This window comes from Agelaius phoeniceus, assembly GCF_051311805.1.
Source record: "Agelaius phoeniceus isolate bAgePho1 chromosome W unlocalized genomic scaffold, bAgePho1.hap1 SUPER_W_unloc_1, whole genome shotgun sequence".
In the NCBI taxonomy this organism is placed as follows: Eukaryota; Metazoa; Chordata; class Aves; order Passeriformes; family Icteridae; genus Agelaius; species Agelaius phoeniceus.
The window spans coordinates 3,483,759-3,502,958 of record NW_027509866.1 but is presented as its reverse complement, the minus strand read 5'-3'; the positions used below and the strand labels follow the sequence as shown (position 1 = coordinate 3,502,958).

The 19,200-nt window shown below is 55.7% G+C and overlaps 1 pseudogene; it reads left to right on the top strand.

Annotated features, from left to right (window-relative positions):
* Window positions 1–5,973: 5,973 nt before the first annotated feature.
* Window positions 5,974–14,139, top strand: LOC143692445 (serine/threonine-protein kinase pim-1-like; annotated as a pseudogene).
* Window positions 14,140–19,200: the final 5,061 nt, after the last annotated feature.

The window sequence follows — 19,200 nt, the reverse complement described above, 5'->3', positions numbered from 1 at the left end:
AGAACTCCAAGGCAGAATCCAACTCCAAAGTTTCTTGGACTTTTAATGGGTCCCACTGAGGGACACGACTGAGCAAGTGTCCCCAGGCCCCAGGCAGAGCAGAGAACTGCAGGCAGTGCTGACAGGTGGGGACAAAGAGAAGCCAAGTCTTGGTGCCCTGGGGCACAGCAGGGTCTGTGCCAGCAAGGGCTGGGAGGAGACACCTTGTGCTGAGGCCCTGGGGCCTCCTGGCACAGCCCCAGCCAGGCTGGGCACTGTCAGCCCCTTGTGCTGCCCTCAGCATCCCCCCCTAGCCCACATCCCAGTGGCCTCAAGGATCTGCTGCAAGGAGTCCCTGGGGAGCCTTGCTCAGCAATGGCCCTGGGGGCTCCTTCATGCTCCCTGCAGGGACTGCAGGTTTTTCAAAGGACTTTGGGTTTGGCTTTTGCCTTGGAGTCTCTGAGAGGTTTGTGCCATCATGGACTCCAATTATCTGCTGTAATTAGTCCCTGGGGATTGTCTGCCTGTTGCAGCATTGATTGGGACTCATTAATACTTCAGGGTACATAAGTTTTTTTAAGCTACTTCCCCTTTCCCTTTTGATACAGACTCTATGAGAAAGATTGTGCATTTACAGGCTCCAATTATCTGCTGTAATTAGTCCCTGGAGAGGCTTTGTCAGTAACAACACTCAGTGGGGCTCATTAATACTTCAGGGTACTCCAGTTATTTTAAGGTACTTGGTGTTTCCCTTTTGATGCAGACTCTGTGAGAGGTTTGTGCAATCATGGCCCCAATTATCTGCTTTAATGAGTCCCTTGAGAGCTTTGTACTGACACTCAGAGGTGCTCAGTAAGGCTTTGAGCTTCTCAAATTTTTAAGGTAGTTTGGAATTTCCTTTCCACACTGAGACTCTGAGAGGTTTTTGGTCAATCCTGTTCTCCAATTGTCTCCTCCAAGGAGTCCATGAAGAGCCTGTGTTGGGGATGGACCTCACTGAGACCCATTCATGCTTTGAGACACTTTGGGGTTTTCTTCTGACTTTGACTCCTGGAAAGGTTTGTGCAATCTCCTCTCAGGCCCTGAGGTTCAAGGGCTCAGCTCCAAATGCACCACAGGGCTCATCAGGATGCAGCAAGTCCTGACGAACCATGGCTCTGCCTTGATTTCCCTCTCCTCTTGTTCAGTTCAGCAGGAAGATTTCCTTTTACAGTTATGGATGGCATAAATAAGAAGCTTGACTAGGCCAATGTTCAAGCAGCAATCAATTTATTAATTAATATGGTAAAGTATGAGCAATACAGCGCTGGGTACAGTGGGGGAAGTTTTCCCTCCAACTGCACACAGATAGTTGAGGCTTACAGGTATTTATAGGGGTACTCATAAGCTTTCTCAGCAGTTTCTATTCCAATTTTTACTCATCAGCAGTTTCTATTCCCAATTTTTACGTCACAATTCTATGTACTATTGTGATTTAGCTTTTCTCAGGATGTATCCCAAAAGGAGTATCCCCAGATGGTGGCAGTCCGGTTTCCAAAAGAAGAAAGACGAATCCCATCTGGTGAGGTCCAGCTCCCCAGATGTGGGTCCTCCTTTTAATTGCAGAGACTATAAATCTAACAACAGTGATGTCCAGCTTCCCTTGGTTGAAACTATAAATCCTTGAGGTGGTGTTCATCTTCCTTTCTCAAGCTGATTTTCTCTGCTTCAATAAGGCGTGAGATAAGCATGTTTCCTTTATATATATTCCAAAGCTATAGTTTCAAGGATACAAGCAATGTTCTAAAATTATGCTTCAAAAGGTTATTATTGCAGAACTCTTTAAGGATTAACTACAAGCAAGAAGCAACATTCTTAATGCTTTAATGCCAATGCTCCTAAATCAACCAAGGTTAATTGCAAACAAAAGATGGGTTCAAAGGACTTCTTCCATGCTTTACTTTCCTCAGTTATTATTAGAATTCACAACTGTCCCATTGTCGGTCTCCACGCATGTCGCAATCACAAATACACACATTGCCTGTCTGTACCTGACACGACACGCAGCTTTGTATTTCACATCCCGCCGTGTCCCCCTGTGTTCCCCCGGGCAGGGAGCTGCTCTGGCCCGGGATGGCCGGGCCCAGCCGCGGGGCCTCGCCGGCAGCGGGCAGGAGCCGGCCCGGGCTGCGGGACACGGCGGGGGTGCCCGGCTGCAAAGCAGCTCTGGCTCCCACCAGGGAGCTGTGGGCAAGGGGCTGCAGCCGTGCGGGAGGAAAGCCGCTGGGCCAGCCCCTAACGCTGCCCCGCAGGAAGGAAGGGCAGGAGGAAGCTGACAAATGAGCTCGGAATGTGGCAGTGCAGAGATGAAGGGACAAGTGCCCTTGGGGGCCGGGGGTTGGGGCCAGCCCTCGGGCACGGCTCCGAGCGGCTCCTGAGCCGGCCTAAGGGCTGCCTGTAAGGATTGCAGGCGGCAGCCGAGAGCAGCAGCGCCGGCAGTGCCAGCCGGGCCCCACGGCCATCTGCCCGTGCCTTCGCAGCCCGTGAGGGCCGCGGGCTCTGCAGCGCCGCTCCTGCTCCCACAGCCGGCCCGGAGCCTCAGGGCTGCCCCGCAGGCGCCGCGGCAGCAGCAGCGGCCTCAGGGCCCGGCCCGGGGCTCGATCTGCTCAGCCCGGGGCCAGAGCCACAGCAGGGGAGAAGGAGCTGAAGGAGCACCAGGGAGCCCGGGGAGAGACAGGCTGTGAGACAAGGCTCTGCCTAGAATTTTAACAGTTTTTATTAACCTAATAACAATATACAACTAACTTAATTACTATATACAAGTAAAAAGTCAAGTTCCTTATGACAATTGTCACAGGCGTTTCTCACTTTGGACAAGATGTCCCAGGTCGAGCACTGGGCGCTGAGTCCTTTCCAGCTGGCCAGGGGCTGTTGATGTCTGGCGGGGCTGCAGAGGCTGCTCGAGCCCTGGGGCCCATGAGACCTGTCGAGGAGCTGTGCCTGGCCGTGCTCCCCTGAGGCGGCAGGGCCTGGGCGTGAAGGGCAAGGGTGAGCTGCCACAGGTGCTGGCCCCAGCACACCAGGACTCAAGCTCTTGTCCCACGCTGGGCACGGCCATTCTCCCACGTTACTCCAGCTCCAAGCTCAGTTGCCCCATGTGCCAGTCCTCCTGCTCCATTCTGCCCCTTTCTTCTTACCCCAGATGCAAAATACCCACGCCACATTACCCAGCCCTGTACACAGAGCCCTGCTCATCCCCCAGCTGGCACCCTGCAGATAATCAGCCCCTGTCGTCATTGACCCCCTTGCCCTGACAGGGCCATACCTGACGCATCCTGTGTCCTGATCACCGTACGATGCTGGTCATTACAGCCCCTCGAGATGTGTCCATCACCATGCAGCAGGGTCACACTGGGCTGAGGAGGAGAGGGCAGCTGGCTGCAATGCAGGGCCCAATCCAGCACACCCCAATAATCCAACTCAGGTCTCTCTGGAGACTGAAGGCACAGATTCCCCCTGGATAGTCAGCAATGCCATCAAGCCTCAGTCACCATTCTGTGTCCCCACCTTCATCACACCTACCTTGTTGTGTACCAGGAGACACTGCAGCTGTGCACTTGTATGTGGGGAAGCCTTGATGTTCTGCATCGTGGAGCTGCTGCTCTGATGGTCCCCAGAGGTCTGCGGCACACGGGGACACTGGCACGGACCAGCGGCCTCCTGTGGGATGGGGCAGAGGACACTCAGTGCCCAGCCCTGTGGCATGCAGGGCATCACCCTGCTGTGCCAGGGAGGGCACTGGCAGTGCTGCCTGCAGGGGCATGTCCCTGCCAGCTCCTGTCCACCTGCTGCAGGAGCCCCAAGCCCATCCCACCAGGCTGGATCTGCTGGCTCTGTCCCCATGGCCACGTGTGCTGGCCATGGCACCAGGCAGGTCCCTGTGCACAGGACACCAACTGGCAGGAGCTGGGCTGTCCCAGCTGCAGGGATTGGTTTTGGGAACTCCTTTCACAGGAGGCACCCAATCCCCGTCTGTAGGATTGACGGGGGTAGCACGGTCGGGACGAACGGAGACGAGAGATCTCTGAAGCCACGTCGTGGACGGTTTATTGCAAAGGGCGTGGGTGCAGGCCCTGCTTGGAGCTGCCAGCCACAGCTCAGAGCAGGCCTGAGAGAAGAGAGGGGTAGAGAGGATGAGAGGGTAAGAGAGTAAAAGCATAAGAGAGTAAAAGGGGTATGAGGATAAAAGGCAAGAGCTAAGAGACAAGAGGTAAGAGCTAAGAGCTAAGAGCTAAGAGCATAGAAAAGTAAGAGCTAAGTTCCCATTACAATACAATAAATCATTTTCTGTGTTGAATATTCTGATTCTCACTTAACCAATCTAGTCCAACATACAAATCCTATAGCATTTCCTTACAGCCTATAAGAATCACTACATTACCATACTGTGCTACATTTTAAACCCTAAAAACTACTCTTTGGACCCTTTCTACCAAGCTGGCAGGGTCTGCTGGGACCCTTGGACCTGCCTGCAAGCAGAGGGTCTTGTTTCATCAAAAGGGGATTACCTTCAGCCGGCCACACTGTTGTTTTCCCGTTGTTCAGTAACTAAAGGATCTCGAAGCTTGCTTTCATTTCAATCTCACTTATAGTTTCCATATTCTCAAAATCTTTTGCCAGGCAATCATATTTATAAGGCTTTCCTGTTTCATCTTCCCCAACAGCCCTCCAAGCCTGAGCTCAGACTGCAAACAGACACAGTTCATCAGATGTGCTTTCAGCAGCCTTGGGACAGAGAGATGGGCCAGACAGGGCAGTGCAAGGCAAGGAATGCAAAAGCCCCCAGCCCTGGGGCAAGCACTGGCCCTCCACAGCTGCCCTCTGCTCCCCTGCCCTGCCCCGTCCCCCCAGGCTGCTCTGCCCCAGCCCAGGTGCAGAGCCCTCCTTGCTGTGTCAGGGCTGCTCTGCACCCCAGGCGCTGGGGATGTGTCCTCAGGGCCCTCACCTTTTGCTGGGCAGTGGCTCCTTGCTGGGGGGCATGGGCTGCAAATACGGGAGTGTCTCGGGGTACCTGGGGAGGGCAGGAGTCACAGGGGTGTGACAGGGGACAAAGAACCTGTTCCTGTGGGAGGCAGCCCCCCCAAAGCCATGGGATTGTAGCCCATGGCATCCCGCTGCCTGTAGCCCTTGGGATGAGCCCCCACAGCCCCTGCTGATGGGCAGGGCTGCCGAGGGGACTCCCCACATCAGCCCCTCCCAAGCAGACACTGTCCCCCTGTGCCAGCACAGCAGGTCACTGCTGGCACCCATCTCCCCCCATGCCAGCCCCGCTGCCCCCGAGGCACTGGTGCTACTCACTGGCCAGGAACCTGCACGCTGAGCATGCGGTCACAGGACAGGCACGAGAAAGGGACTGGCAGCTGCCTAAGGAGGGTGAGGGAAGAGGGCTGGCTGAGCTCCTGGGCCCACAGCCCTGCAGCACACAGGCAGCAGCTCCCTGCAGCAGCCAGCTGCTGGGCAGCTCACTGCACAGGGGCACGGCCATTGCAGGGTGAACCGTGGGCTCTTGAGCCTGTTTCTCCCCATCCCCAAGGTGCTGGCTGATGCCAGGTGAAGGGCACAGGCACCCATGCCACCATCCCAAGCAGCCCCTGCAGCGCTTTCAGCCCCTCTCTGGCACCAAAGCTCCCCCATGTGCACGGCCAGGAGGGCAGGGCACGACCCAGCTCAGGGCATGGTGTGTGACAGCCCTGCCTGGCAGGAGCAGTTGCCATAGCTGTCCCCAAAGCCATCAGAATCTCCATTGCACTCACTTCTTAATCCCAGCAGCATTTTCACACAACAGCCTATCCTCAAGTTCCTCCATGTTCCTGTTCCAGGAGTCCTCCCAGTGTTTACGGAAAGTCTTCAGCTCCAGGCGATCCAGCTGGGAACAGGTGCACAGCCTCAGCCAGCTGCTCCAGGATGTGATGTGGAGCTCTCCAGGGAAAAGCCTGGAGGGGGATCCTCAGAGGGATGCTGCCTCAGGCTGTCAAGTCCCAAAGGTGCCAGTTCCTCGTGGTGGGGACGAGGTACCCCTCCCCTTGTCTTCAATTGCATCGCTGAACTGCTGCTGGGTACTGTTCCAGTGCTGCTCCTGGTCTGAAATCTGGCTCTGCAACTCCTGCATCCTCTCATCCAGCTCCTCCATGTTCTCTGCACACTGGCTGCCATTGACTTTGCTGTCCAAAGCAGCTTTGTCCGCCTTCTAGCAGAGGGGAAGGGCAGGAGAGCAGTGGGGAAAGGGATGAGGAACGCCAGGCAGGGCCAGCGTGTGAGGGACAGAGGGAGGAGTGCTTCTGAGACAGAGTAGAAATTTTCCAGAGTAGAAATCCATTTTGATTTAGGTGAAATGTACATCTTTGAGTCTGTGGTTAGAAAACATAGCTATGTAGCCTGACTGCAAAGCCTAGGCTCAGGGAATCTGATTCAGTGAAGGACAGAGATAAGGGGGGGACGGGGCAGAGGGTGATAAAGAGAGACAGAGAGACTGCTGTGAAAGCAGGTCAACCTCACCTAAGAATTCTTTCTGATAAAGAAGAACTAGTGGCAAATGTCACGCAAAATTTGTAAAAATGAATATGTATGAACCTATTGTGAAATTGTATGGATATGTATTTGAGAGGAGGATAAAAAGGGACCTGAAGTTCCCAGAGGTACGCATGTCTTTTAAGGAGAGTAATCTCTGCATGCATCCAGCGCTGTAATAATAAACATACCGGCTTTACAACTTTCACAAAGTTGTGGAGCTTTTGGCTATCTCTGCAAAACAGACCCCTTTTGGAGGTTTCCTCCCCAAATTTGCCCTAAGCCAGCACAAACAGTCATCATGAAAATTTCACCAGTGGCATAATTTCCTGCTGGCAAATCTTGGGACAGAAGCTTGACCTTGTTCTCCATGAGACATTCTTGGGAAGAGAGACAGGAGAAGATTCCTGGAAAACTGAAACAGCTTTCCAGAAGGGAAATGAAAATGAAAGAAACAATCCAAGATCTTTTCCTCTATTTATTTCTATGCTCCCCTTTTCCATGTTGCACTACTTCTCCATCCCAGGAATTCCAGATGCACCGCACCTCTAAGATCGGTGACTTAGTGATTTTTAGACACTCAAAAATACCATCAGCCACACAGAGTTTTCCTTCCCCTGGTTTTACTGGAAGGCAAGACTGGAGATGTAAGTGCAGTGCTGTGGTCAGGTAGGAATCCTACAGCAAGGGAAGGTGGCCCAACAGTGTTTGAGCCTCAGCCAGGCCAATGCAGAGCAGCAAGCGAGGGGATTGCTGTGCCAGTGTGCAGGAGTCAGGGCTCTGCATCTGGGCTCACCGCTGCAAAGTTCCCGTGTTTGGACAGACTCAGGGGCTGTGCCCGGGGCGCGCGGGGCTCGAACGTGGGGCTCGTGGGGCGAGCGGGGAACGGACACGGGGATGAACGGCCCCGGTGCTTCAGTTGCAGCGGCGGCAGCGGCGGCAGCAGCAGCGGCGGCAGCAGCAGCGACACCAGAAAAACAGATATTTTAGAGCATTCTTTCTTTCTTTCTCTTTATCTTTTTGTTTCTCTTTCTCTCCCTTTCCCGCGGTCGGGCACCCTTCTCTCGGGGTCCCTTGCCCGGCGTCCCTCTCCTCTCCCCGCCTCCCTCTCCCCTGCCGGGCCGGGCCATGCCCCCGGCCCGCCCCCGGCCCCGGGCGGGGCTGCCCCGTGCCCGGCCCCGGCCGTCCCGCCGCGCTCTCGCCTCCGCCCGGCTCTGGCCGTACTGGCGGTGGCGCTGCTGGGCGGGCGTCAGTGCCTGGTGCGGGGGCGGCATCGCCGCCCTTCGGCTCCGCCTGGCCCGAGCCCGGCCCCGGCTCCGGCCCCGACGTGAAGTCCCGTCCCGATCCCGGCCTCGGCCGCAGCCCCGGCCCCGGCCCCGTCCCCGACTCCTCCCGGGACCCGTGGAGGACACAGGCGGCGCTGCCGCTGCCGCTGCCTCCGCTGCGGCTTCCCCGGCCCGAGCTCCGCCGCTCGGCAGCGCGGCCGCCGGCCCCGAGCCGCCGGGGCCCGGGGCGGGTGGGGATGCCCGGCCCGGGCCGCTCGGGGGGCGCTCGGGGGCCGTTGCTGGCCCCGGGCCGAGCTCTGACAGCCGCGTCTCGCCCGCAGGGAAGGCGCAGGAGGCCCTGCAGGAGCGGTACCGAGTGGGTTCGCTGCTGGGGCGCGGCGGCTTCGGCAGCGTCTGCTCGGGGACGCGGCTCTCGGACGGCGCCCCGGTGAGCGGCGGGGCCGGCGGCGGGCGGTGGGGGAGGAGGAGGAGGAGAAGGGCGGAGGATGGGGCTGGGCAGGACAGGCGGCAAGCTCAGCCCGCTGCTCTCCCTCGCTCGCAGGTGGCCATCAAACGCGTGCCGCGGGATCGCATCCGGCACTGGGGCGAGCTGGTGAGTGAGCGGGGCCAGCGGCAGCAGCCGGGTCGGGCCGGGCGGCGAGGAGCCGGGGCCCGGCAGGGTGGGAGCCGCCGGAGCCCTGCGGGGAGAGCGGGCGTGGGCCGAGCGGGGCGTGCAGAGCATCCCGGGCTGGCTGAGGGCTCCCAGAGCCCCGGCACGGCCTCAGCCCCACTGACGGCACCGCGCTCCTCCCGCAGCCCGACGGCAGCAGCGCGCCGCTGGAGATCGTGCTGCTGGCCAAGGTGTCCCGTGGCTGTGCCGCTGTCATTCAGCTCCTGGAGTGGCTCGAGCTCCCCGACAGCTTCGTGCTGGTGCTGGAGCGTCCGGAGCGGTGCCAGGAGCTCTCGGGTTTCCTGGCGGAGCGGGGGTTCCTGCCCGAGGAGGAGGCGCGGGTGCTGTTCCGCCAGGTGCTGGAGGCCGTGCGGCACTGCACCGCCTGCGGGGTCCTGCACAGGGACATCAAGCCCGAGAACATCCTGCTCGACCTGGCCAGCGGGCAGCTGAAACTCATCGACTTTGGCTGTGGCGCCTTCCTCCAAGACACAGCCTACACCCAGTTTGCAGGTGAGCCCTCCAGGGGATGCTCCTGGGCATCTCATGGCCCAGCCTGGGTGCAGCACCAGGGCTTCCCCCTATTGCAGCCGGGATGGGATTGATGCTGGAGCCGAGTTGATTTGGGTGGGGTGTGAGGGGGGCCAGCTGCCAGCCCTGCCGACAGCCTTCAGCACCCACTGTGGCCTGGGCTGGGGCTGGAGCTGGGGCTGGAGCTGGGGCAGCCAGCCCGACACAAACCCCCATGGGGGTAGCAGAGAGCGGGGTCTGACCCCGTGCCCCGGATGGTTTGGTGTGCAGGTGAGGAAGGGCTTGGACTGCTCTGCTCCCCTTGTTTGCCTTGGCTTATTAACATTTCTGGGGGCCATGCAGATGGGGAGGAGAGTGGGTTTTCTCCACCAGTGGGTGGGTTTTTCCTTTGTGTGTCATGGTTGGGCCTTCCCAGGGTTTCTGCTGCCCTCTTCCAGCACCTGTGGCTTCTTTTCCAGCCCCGAGTTTGTACACAGGTCCCAGGTGCTGGCGAGAGGGCAGCGCTCACCCCGTGTGCCTCTGGGGCAGCCCCCACATGGCCAGGGATGCTGGGGCCGGGCTCTGGGAGCAGCAGCATCCCCCAGCTGAGCTGCGTCTGTGTTCCACAGGAACCCTGTCCTACAGCCCACCAGAATGGATCCAGCACCAACGCTACCACGGCGAGGCAGCGACGATCTGGTCCCTGGGCCTCCTGCTGTGCCACCTGGTCATGGGCAAGCACCCGTTCAGGAGGGGCCAGGAGATCATCCGGGGGCGGATCTTGTTCCCACGATGGCTCTCTCAAGGTGGATCCTCATCTCTGGGCACGGGGGGAATCCCAGTGCTGGGAGACAGCAGCGGGCTCATGGGCATCCCGCTCTGGCAGCTGCTGAGGAGGTGGCACAGGTCCTGCTCTCCTGCTCTCCTCCAAACAGAGCATCCATGGGGAAGTTTAGGCCCAGCTCTGGGCACACCCAGCATGGTCTGGGCACGGGAACAGGGGGGCAACTTCTCCAACTGACTGGTGATTTCTGGTTTCTCTCCCTAGAGTGCCAGGATATCATTAAGACGTGTTTGTCCATGCAACCCTCAGACAGGCCGTCCTTAGAAGAGCTTTTCTGTCATCCTTGGGTGCAGGGTGTTCCTCTGCCCTAGAAGATGGGAGGGATCCACGTGCACAGTTGGATCCAGGGGCCTGGCAGGTACCAGCTCCACACATCTCTTGGCACTCAGTGGCAAAGCAAACCTGTGCTGCCTGTAGCTCTGAGCAGGGGTCAGCAGAAGGGAACATGCAGCTCTTGGGCTGGAGCTGAGCTGGAGACCTGGTGTGGCAAGCACTGGTGGCCACCATCCCCCCTGGTTTGGTTTGTCTGCTTCATGGGTGGCTGGGGCCCTGGGCAGAGCCCTGACAGCCTGGTCTGGCCCCAGGGAAGGAGAAGGAGCCCCTGGAGAAGCTGTACCAGGTGGGGCTGTTGCTGGAGACACCAAGGACAAGCTCAAGGGTGACAATCTCTTCCTCAGCCTGGCCAGCTGAAGATGATGGACTTGGATTCTGGCACCTTCTTCAAAGCCAGGCTCCAGGCCCAATTTGCAGGTGAGTCCACAGGCAGGGGGATGCTCCCAGATCTGGGCCTGGCACGGCCTGGCCGGGCACCAAAGGTTCCCCCTTTGCTGGGGCAGATGCAATGAATTCTTCAGTCGCTGCCCAGCTGCTTTTTGGCTCTGGGCAGCTGCTGAGGGCTGGATGTGCCGTGGCTGGCTGCAGGCTGGGCACATGTCCTGCCCTCCTGCTCTGCTGCCAAAGGCAGCAGGGATGGGCAGCTCTGGGCACAGCTCTGGGCACAGCCAGCATGGCCTGGGCACCGCAGGCCTTGGCACAAGGGCACAGGAGCCCTCAGCTGACGGGCGGTTTCTGCTTTCTCTCCTTGCAGCCGGGCTCTGCGGCTGCTGAGGCTGCTCTGGGCTCTGCCAGGGCTCTGCTGGGCTCAGCCCTGGGCCCAGCTGGGCTGGCTCTGCCCTCACATTGCTCTGACAGCTCTGCATCAGACGAGCCCATTGCGAGCACAGCGCCTGAGCTTTCTGCTTTGGCAGGTGAGTGAGACTCTGCTGCAGGCCCAGAGATTGCAGCTGGGGACACACATCCAATTGGCAAGGACCCAAACTCTCCACAGTCCCAGCTGAATGCCTGCATCTGCACAGGCTGTTTTGTCTGTCCCATTCTTCCTTCTTGATTGGCTGGAATTGTGCAGTTGCACTTTCTTCCTCCTCTAGCAGTGCCACGAGTGGGCCAAAGCTGGCGAGTGGGCCGTGCTCCTGAGGCAGTGCAGTCTGGAGCTGGTGGATGGAGAATTGCCCTTCTGCACTGCCAAACCAGAGCAAAAAGCTGCAAGTGGGACTTTGTGTCTTTAAGAAACCCCTGACAGTTTCAACGGGAATGTGCAGCTCATTCATAGGGTGTTGCCTTCTTGTGAAGGCCGCGATGACCTGGTTTCAGGGGTCCAGCACTTCGATCTCCTTTTGTGGGATCCCTTGTGGCCAATAACGGACGCTGACACCAATGTGGTGGACGGTTAAAGGCCTTTATTGAAGGGTCTTGAGGGTATTTATGGACTAAGGGGTCTCTCTACGTCAGACAGGGGTTTGGCTATACTTTCTAGGGTTAGTATGGAGTGGAAAGTTACTGGCATGCATAGGTTAGGGGGGCTACACGTCTGGCTACATTCCAAGGGTGATCCTTATCTATGGGGAGGGGGGCAGAAGGATTCCTGTAATTTTCCGTTACAGCCCGAAATCTTCCGAGCGCCTGTCCCTGGCCTACCACACTTCCCCCCCCTCTTTCACAAATGAACGAGGTAGTCTTATACATAGGCACTAAAATGAGGTAGGAAGTTGAGATCTGATTAGGGAAAAGGGTCTTGGGAAACCTGAGTAAGTTTCTGCCAGGCAAGTCTCTCGTGACTGGCAGTGTCTCCTGTTGAATTCACAGGAATTGTGGCTGTCCCAGGAACAGGATGTTAGCCCGTTCTATGCGGGCCTGAACGAATGAGACTAGCTTGTTTAGCAGGCATGGCCCGAAGGTAACAGCTAAAAGCAGTATTGCCAATGGACCTATTAGGGTAGAAATCAGGGTGGTTAGCCATGGTGATTGGTTGAACCAGGATTCGAACCAGTTCTGTTGGGCTTCCCTGTCTTTCTGTCTCTGAGCCAGTCTGTTTCGGAGTTCTGCCATGGAGTCTCTAACGACTCCTGTATGGTCAGCGTAGAAACAGCATTCCTCTTTCAAGGCAGCACACAGGCCCCCTTGCTGCATGAACAGGAGATCCAGTCCTCGCCTGTTCTGCAGGACCACTTCTGAGAGTGAAGAGACTGACTTTTCTAGAAAGGAAATGGATTTCTCGATCCTCTGCAGGTCCTCATCGATGGTCATCTGCAGCTGGGACAGTCCTTGGTGTTGAGTTGCTAGGGCTGAGACACCTGTTGCCGTTCCAGCCGCTCCTAGGCCGAGCAGCATTGCGATAGTTATACCTGTTAATATTTCTCTCTTGTGGAGCCGGTTGTTATTTTCGGAAAGGTGGTACACCTCTTCGTCTGAGTGGTACAGGATCCTAGGGATGATCAGAACTTGAACACAAAAGTCGTTAGAGTTATCGAATTTGGCAAGAGACACGCAGGGACTTACTCCAGATCTCTGGCAAACCCACATCCCAGATGCGGATGGGACTACCCACTTATTATTCTTCCTGTCGGGCTCAACTACTTCGGTGCAGATGTCACCTTTCCGCTTAGCTAGGGTTGCATTGCCAAAGCATCTGCCCTGACCTGTGACTTGACTCAGGGTAATTCCTTTGCGGGGTGTGTCCCATTTGCACTGGCGAGGGGCATCGGCTGTGGAATAGCTAAAGGGGGTATCTAAAGCGACTCCTTCGTAAAAGGGGGGTTTAACATCGTAACAAAGCCAGCAGGAATCGGTTAGGTTAGGGTTAGATTCGTTCAGGGATAAAAAGGTAGCTTCTAACATGCGAAGGATTGGGTTCGAGCCTGAGCTGGCTGATTGGCCTATCTGGAAGGCTTCCTCATCGCCAGTCAGGACATCCGTGACCCTTGTGGGTAAGGGTTTGGGGTAGGTCATGTTTCTCCCTTTCTGTGTGCTTTTGCCTGTGGGAGCATAGGGTATGAGGATCCCCTGCCCCATTGTGGGTTGACATAGATGGGCCGTCTCGCCTCCATAGCGGGAGGGGGCTGAATCCCGCACGTCCCCTCCCTCTCAAAAAGCATACGGCTTATTTGCACTATATGAAAAGGGAGTAAATCATCATTGCTAAAAAGACCATCCACGAGAGTGGAAACCACCCCTGAGTTAATTCCTTTTTCTGAGATGGCTTTTACTGTTGTCTGAACGTCTTTGGAATTAACGGGAGTATACGTTCTTTGCTGGTTTCCCTGGGGTCCCGTAATTCTCACCGGGAAGGCATGCACCGATGCTGCGGATGCCCATTCCGCGCATTCGATTTTGATTTTACCCCAGTCGGTGAGTTCGTATTGGGGCTGGTTCCCGGTTGTGTTAAAAGTTTTAATTGGTTTCGTCCGAAACCGCATTGATTCTGTTTTCTCTGCTTCCGAGTCACTGCTGGACTCGGTGGGCTCCGCAGAGCGATCCGGGGAGCTGTGGCTCCCTTCAGAGTCGGAAGTCGACTGCCAATATACTTCCGGCCTCTGCTGCCGTTTTGTCCGGCTACGGCCCCGCTCCTCCCCTCGGGGGCGGTGCTGATGTTGCTGGCGGTGCCGCCCCCTGGGCTCGCCCTGCCTCCCGCAGGGAGGGATCTCTCCCATATATGGTGGCATCAGTGGGCGCGGCTCCCGAGTGAGTGCCTGCCCTCTGTTGCACCCCCACGCATGCGCGTCTGCTGGGATCCGTGGCTCTCGGCCGGGCATGGGCTCAGCGCTGGTTTCCCGCGCATGCGTGTTCGCGGCTGGCCGCTGTTCTGGGTTCTTCCCGCCGTGAGGCGGCGGGCTCCACCCCTCTTCCCGGCCACCCGCGCCATATTCAAACGGGTAGGGCGGCGGATCCCCTCCGCCGCTCGCCCGCGCGCCAGCCCTCTCGATATTTCGGGCTTCTGTCGCCAGCCCCTCCCAAAAGGACCGTGCGAGTCCCTCCGCTTCTTGCGCTAAGTCGGCTAGCGGCGGGGAAGGGTTGGGCGAGGGGTCCGCGGGCACCCCGGGGGGCTCCGGAGGTGGTCTGGGCTCCGGCGGGTCCCCCGAAAGGGTCAGGGGGTCCCCCGGGGGCTCCGAGGGCTCCGGGGGCTTTGGGCCGGAGGAGGGATGGGTCGCGCCCGGCCCCCCCGTCTCCCCGCTCTCAATCGAGTCGCCACCAGGGGGGTTTCGCGTTCCTGCCCCCTCCCCCTGCTGTGGCGCGATTAACAAACAGGAGCGCGCAACGTTCCACGTCTCCTGTTCTTCTAATGCTTTGCGTAGGGCGGCTTCTGCCTTCCCCCACGCTTTCAGGCTTTTGCTGCTGCCTGTGGCTTTTGTGTCCTCTGCTAGCGCGACAGTACATTTCTGCCACACCCCAGGGTGTAATATATCTATGGGTCGAGAAATGACCCCAATCTCTAGGAGTCTCGTCAAAGCGAGATTAAAATTCCTGAGTTCACATTTGATTCCCCATTGCATATGTATCAAACTTACGACCTTCGCTATCGCTTCCATACGAATCGCGGGTCTCTGGGGCGTCCCCCTTCTTCGTTATGGCCGTTCCGGCGTTGAGTGCTGTCCCCTGGCCAGGAGTACTCCCGTCGCCCGGACTCGTCCCTTCGTCCCGATCCCGGGTTTCGGCACCACTATGTTGCCTTCTTGTGAAGGCCGCGATGACCTGGTTTCAGGGGTCCAGCACTTCGATCTCCTTTTGTGGGATCCCTTGTGGCCAATAACGGACGCTGACACCAATGTGGTGGACGGTTAAAGGCCTTTATTGAGGGGTCTTGAGGGTATTTATGGACTAAGGGGTCTCTCTACGTCAGACAGGGGTTTGGCTATACTTTCTAGGGTTAGTATGGAGTGGAAAGTTACTGGCATGCATAGGTTAGGGGGGCTACACGTCTGGCTACATTCCAAGGGTGATCCTTATCTATGGGGAGGGGGGCAGAAGGATTCCTGTAATTTTCCGTTACAGCCCGAAATCTTCCGAGCGCCTGTCCCTGGCCTACCACAATAGGGTGAGAAGGAAGGGCATCTTCTAAAGGATTTGGGCTTTGACAGAGTTTCCATTCCCAGTCCTGCTTGGAGGTGGCAGGGCACAAAGCAATTCCCATTGCTTCACCCACAATTTAACAATGTTGGAAATAACCTCAAAAACTTATAAAAAGGGGTGCTGAAGTCAGCAAGATGGATCCATGGCATCAGCACATTTACAATGTAGATAACTGAGTTCTCTTGTTCAAAAGATCATTTACATCTTAATACAAAGAATGTAACTTTGCATTTCTGTTTTGTTTTTTTCACTAACATTATGTTATGTTTTTTCACTAACACTTGGATTTTATTCTTATCTTTTACAATTTACCTATTTTTTTCCCTTTTCCTTTTTTTTTCCTTTAAATAGAAAACCTGTCCTATCAAAGGAATGTCCTTTGCTCCTGGTTCCCGTGTGGAGCAACTCCCTTCCTGCTGGCTGAGCTGCTCAGGCAGAGCCCGGCAGCTCCTGGCCCTGCAGGGCTGAGGCTTTTCCCCGTTGCTGGGCACAGACTGATGGAGCAGCACTGCTGAACACGGGCACACAGAGGGACCAGGAGCAGCTGCCTTTGGCCACCTGAGGCTCCAAGGCCCAACCTTTGAGCAGCCAGGGCTGGAAGAGACTGGCAGGATCTGATCCCTGACTCTGGGCCAGGGCTGCACAAATGACCCCACAGCAGCAGCAGCAGCAGCAGCAGCAGCAGATGGAGCTGACTTTCAGCACAGCCCTGCCCCTGTTCCCTCCCGTGTGCAGCGGTGTCACAGCAGCCTGAGGCACCTGGGAGCCCCCAGTGCCAGCAGGGACTTGAGATGGCAGCCCTGGGCTCCTGGAGGCTGTGCAAGGAACGGAGCTGGGCACTCCCTGTCCATGGGGAGCTTGCAGATGGAAAAGGCAGCTGTGCCCAGGCAGCTGCAAGGGCACAGAAAGGAGGCTCTGGAGCACTGGATCTGTGCCAGTGCCACAGTCCTGGGCAGCAGCCAGCCAGCCCTGGGGGAACAGAGGGCACAGCACGAGGGACAGAAGCAGGCAAGGGCAGAGACTGGAGAGAGCCAGAGCCAGGAGCAGGAACAGCTGCTCCATTGCACTCTTGGAGAAAGCTCTTGGCTGGTTCCAAGCGCTGAAAGGCGTGAAGGGCAGAGAGGAGGCCACAGCAAACAATGCTCCTGTTTGCACAGCCTCCCCTCTCCGTGTCCCAGAAGGAATTGCATGGACTGTGCTCTTCTCTCCGAGTCGTCTCGTTCAGCATGAGCAGCTCAGCACCAGGAGCTGAAGGAGCTGAAGCCTCAGGCCACAGGAGCTGGGCAAGAGGAGACTTTCTGAGCAAATGAATGCTGCTAACATGGACCCAGCTGAATGCAGTGGATAGAATCATGGAATCACAGAATCCTTTCTGTTGGAAAAGCCCTCTGAGCTCACCCAGTGCAGCCGCTCACCCAGCAGTGCCAAGCCCAGCACTAAAGCACGTCCCTGAAGTGCCAAGGCCTGGACAGCAGCCCTGAGTGAGGCCTGAACAGCAGGCCCTGAGCCCAAGGTGGCCTCTGGATGAACCTTCCAACCAAAGGTTATCTTTGTATCTGCTCCCTAATGAAATATGCATGGTCATTAGCACTGTGATAGATGTAGCCACTCCTTAGTGAAACATGTATGGACCTTTGTGTATTTAGAAGCCAGACCAGGCCATGAAATCTGACATCTGGCCTTGTTTGGGGCTGAATGGTCAAAGTCACCTCCCTTGGTTCCTCCTGGGGCCCTGGCCAGGCTTTGGGAGGGAGCCAAGAGGAGGATGAAACCAGATGTTGCCACACTAGCAGTGCTGTCAGTTTGTCCATTCAGCACTGTCAGAGCTGGGCCCTCTCCCAGCGGGGTTGGAGCCTCAGCTGTGGCTGGAGGCACCTGCAGGAATTGCCAGTGCCCAGGAGTGGCTCTGCAGCCCTTGGCTGTGACAGCTTCCCCAGCTGCTGTGTGGGTCTGGGGGATGGTAAAGGCTGAGGGTAACTGGGGCTGGATCTTTCTCAATCACTGCAGGCAATCTTTGGTGGGGATGGTTGGGTGCATTGCTGAGCTGCTGCTGTTGTGATTCTTTGCTGCTTTGAGCTGCAGGAAATGACACTGATTCCTTCAGTTGGAGTCTGTGTCTTTGGTGCTGACTTTGGCCACTGGTAAAACAAAACTGGCCCAGTCTGGCCAGATCCCAACAAAATGTCACTTGTTCAGTGTAAATGTGAGGAATCAGTGCCATCAGAAATTCCCAGATGGGAAGCCCTTCCCTGGAGTTCCCTGGCTCTGGAGTGGGCTGAGGTCGGAGCCCCGTGGGAGCAGTGGGGCAGTCGGGTAAAAGGGGCTGAACCCCTGGATGGCTTCAAATGCATCCAAAAATTGCACATGGAAAAGGAAAAGAACTTGTGGGTTTGGGAAGATGGGGGTGAACTTTGTTAATGACACTTTGGAAACAGCACCAACAGAAGGAAAAATTGTTGTTGTCACTCCCACACAGAGTGACAGAAGGTTTCAATCTTGAGCTCAGGTTCATTTGTGCTAGTGATATAATTATAATGATAGTAGTAATAATAATAATAATAAAAAATTAATCATAATAGTTATATATAATATAACACAATAATTTATATTTGTATCTATGTAATTAAAGATTGATACTATTAAATAAGGCGGACAGTACTAATATGTCAGCTTTAGCTTTGACACTAAATACTCTACAGAAAAAGACTGGCCAAGACCCAAATGTCAGTGGTAAACTTTGTGAACTCTATACAAGGCATAAAGGAGGAAGGGATGAAATTGGCTGTTTTTACAGGATTTGCTGATACTGTGATGCAGAATGCTTTTTCTATTACTGGAGAAATGCAGTGATTAAGACTGCTGGGTTTTTCGTATCCCAGACAATCCACAAGCTGCAGGATTGGTTGAAAGGGTGAAGGGGTTGTTAAAAGAGCAGCTGAAAAAATGAGGAGATGGGAACCTTTGCCCATGGAGAACCCATCTCCCAGATGTGCTCCATGCCCTTAACAATGGCCCACTGGGGAAATGGAAACCCCCTGGCTGTGCATGGCTGCACCCAATTTACATTAATGAACTAAATCAATTATTAGAAGAAGAAAGAAGTGATGCTGTTAAAATATCCAACAGCACATCCTGCGAGCTCCAACAAACACAAATGGGGCTCTGCAAAACTGCACGGCCTTGGATTATCTGCTTGCTGGCCTGGGAGGATCCTGGGCTATTCCAGGACAGGAATGTTGCAGGAATGTCTATCAGTGCTGGGTTTGAGGTCCAACAATCAGGAATCACCTCAATAGAAAGATGAGTAGAAGACAGTCAGAAAGAAGAAAATTCCTCATGGTGGGATTGGCTCCCAAATTGGAGGCTGCTGTGAAGTGCATTTGTGGCAGTCACTGCAATCATTGCATTGTGAGCACTTGGTGTGTTATGATTCCATGTGACACCTTGTGCTGGAAATGGAGTACTGGGACTTGTCTAAAAAGAGACACAGTCTCAAGGAAAAAAGGGGCATTTGATAAAGAACAGAGAATAGCAGCTAATTAGGCATGTTTTAAAAGGAATGCAAATTGTAGCTCTGAGTAATGAACTTTAGCAGTACTTAATTGATGAACTTTAGCAGCACTTAATTGAAGAACAAGAGCTGATGCCTTTGTGCCTAATACCTAAATTTAAACTGTGTTATTGCAATTGTTCTGAAGGTTGCAGTTCATCTGTAGGTCAAAGCACTGATTGAAGCACTGAGGCCTCACCAGGCCCTGAGTGAGGCCTGAACAACAGGCCCTGAGGCAAAGCTGAGCTCCAGATGAACCTTTCAACCAAAGGTAGTATTTGTATCCACTCATCAATGAATCATTATTAGCAATATGATCTCTGTATGTGTTCATTGGTGAAATATGGATTTACATTCCTGTATTTAGAAAGCAGGCCAGATCCCATCTGGCTTTGTTGGAGGCTGTGGGATCAAAGTCACCTCCCTTGGTTCC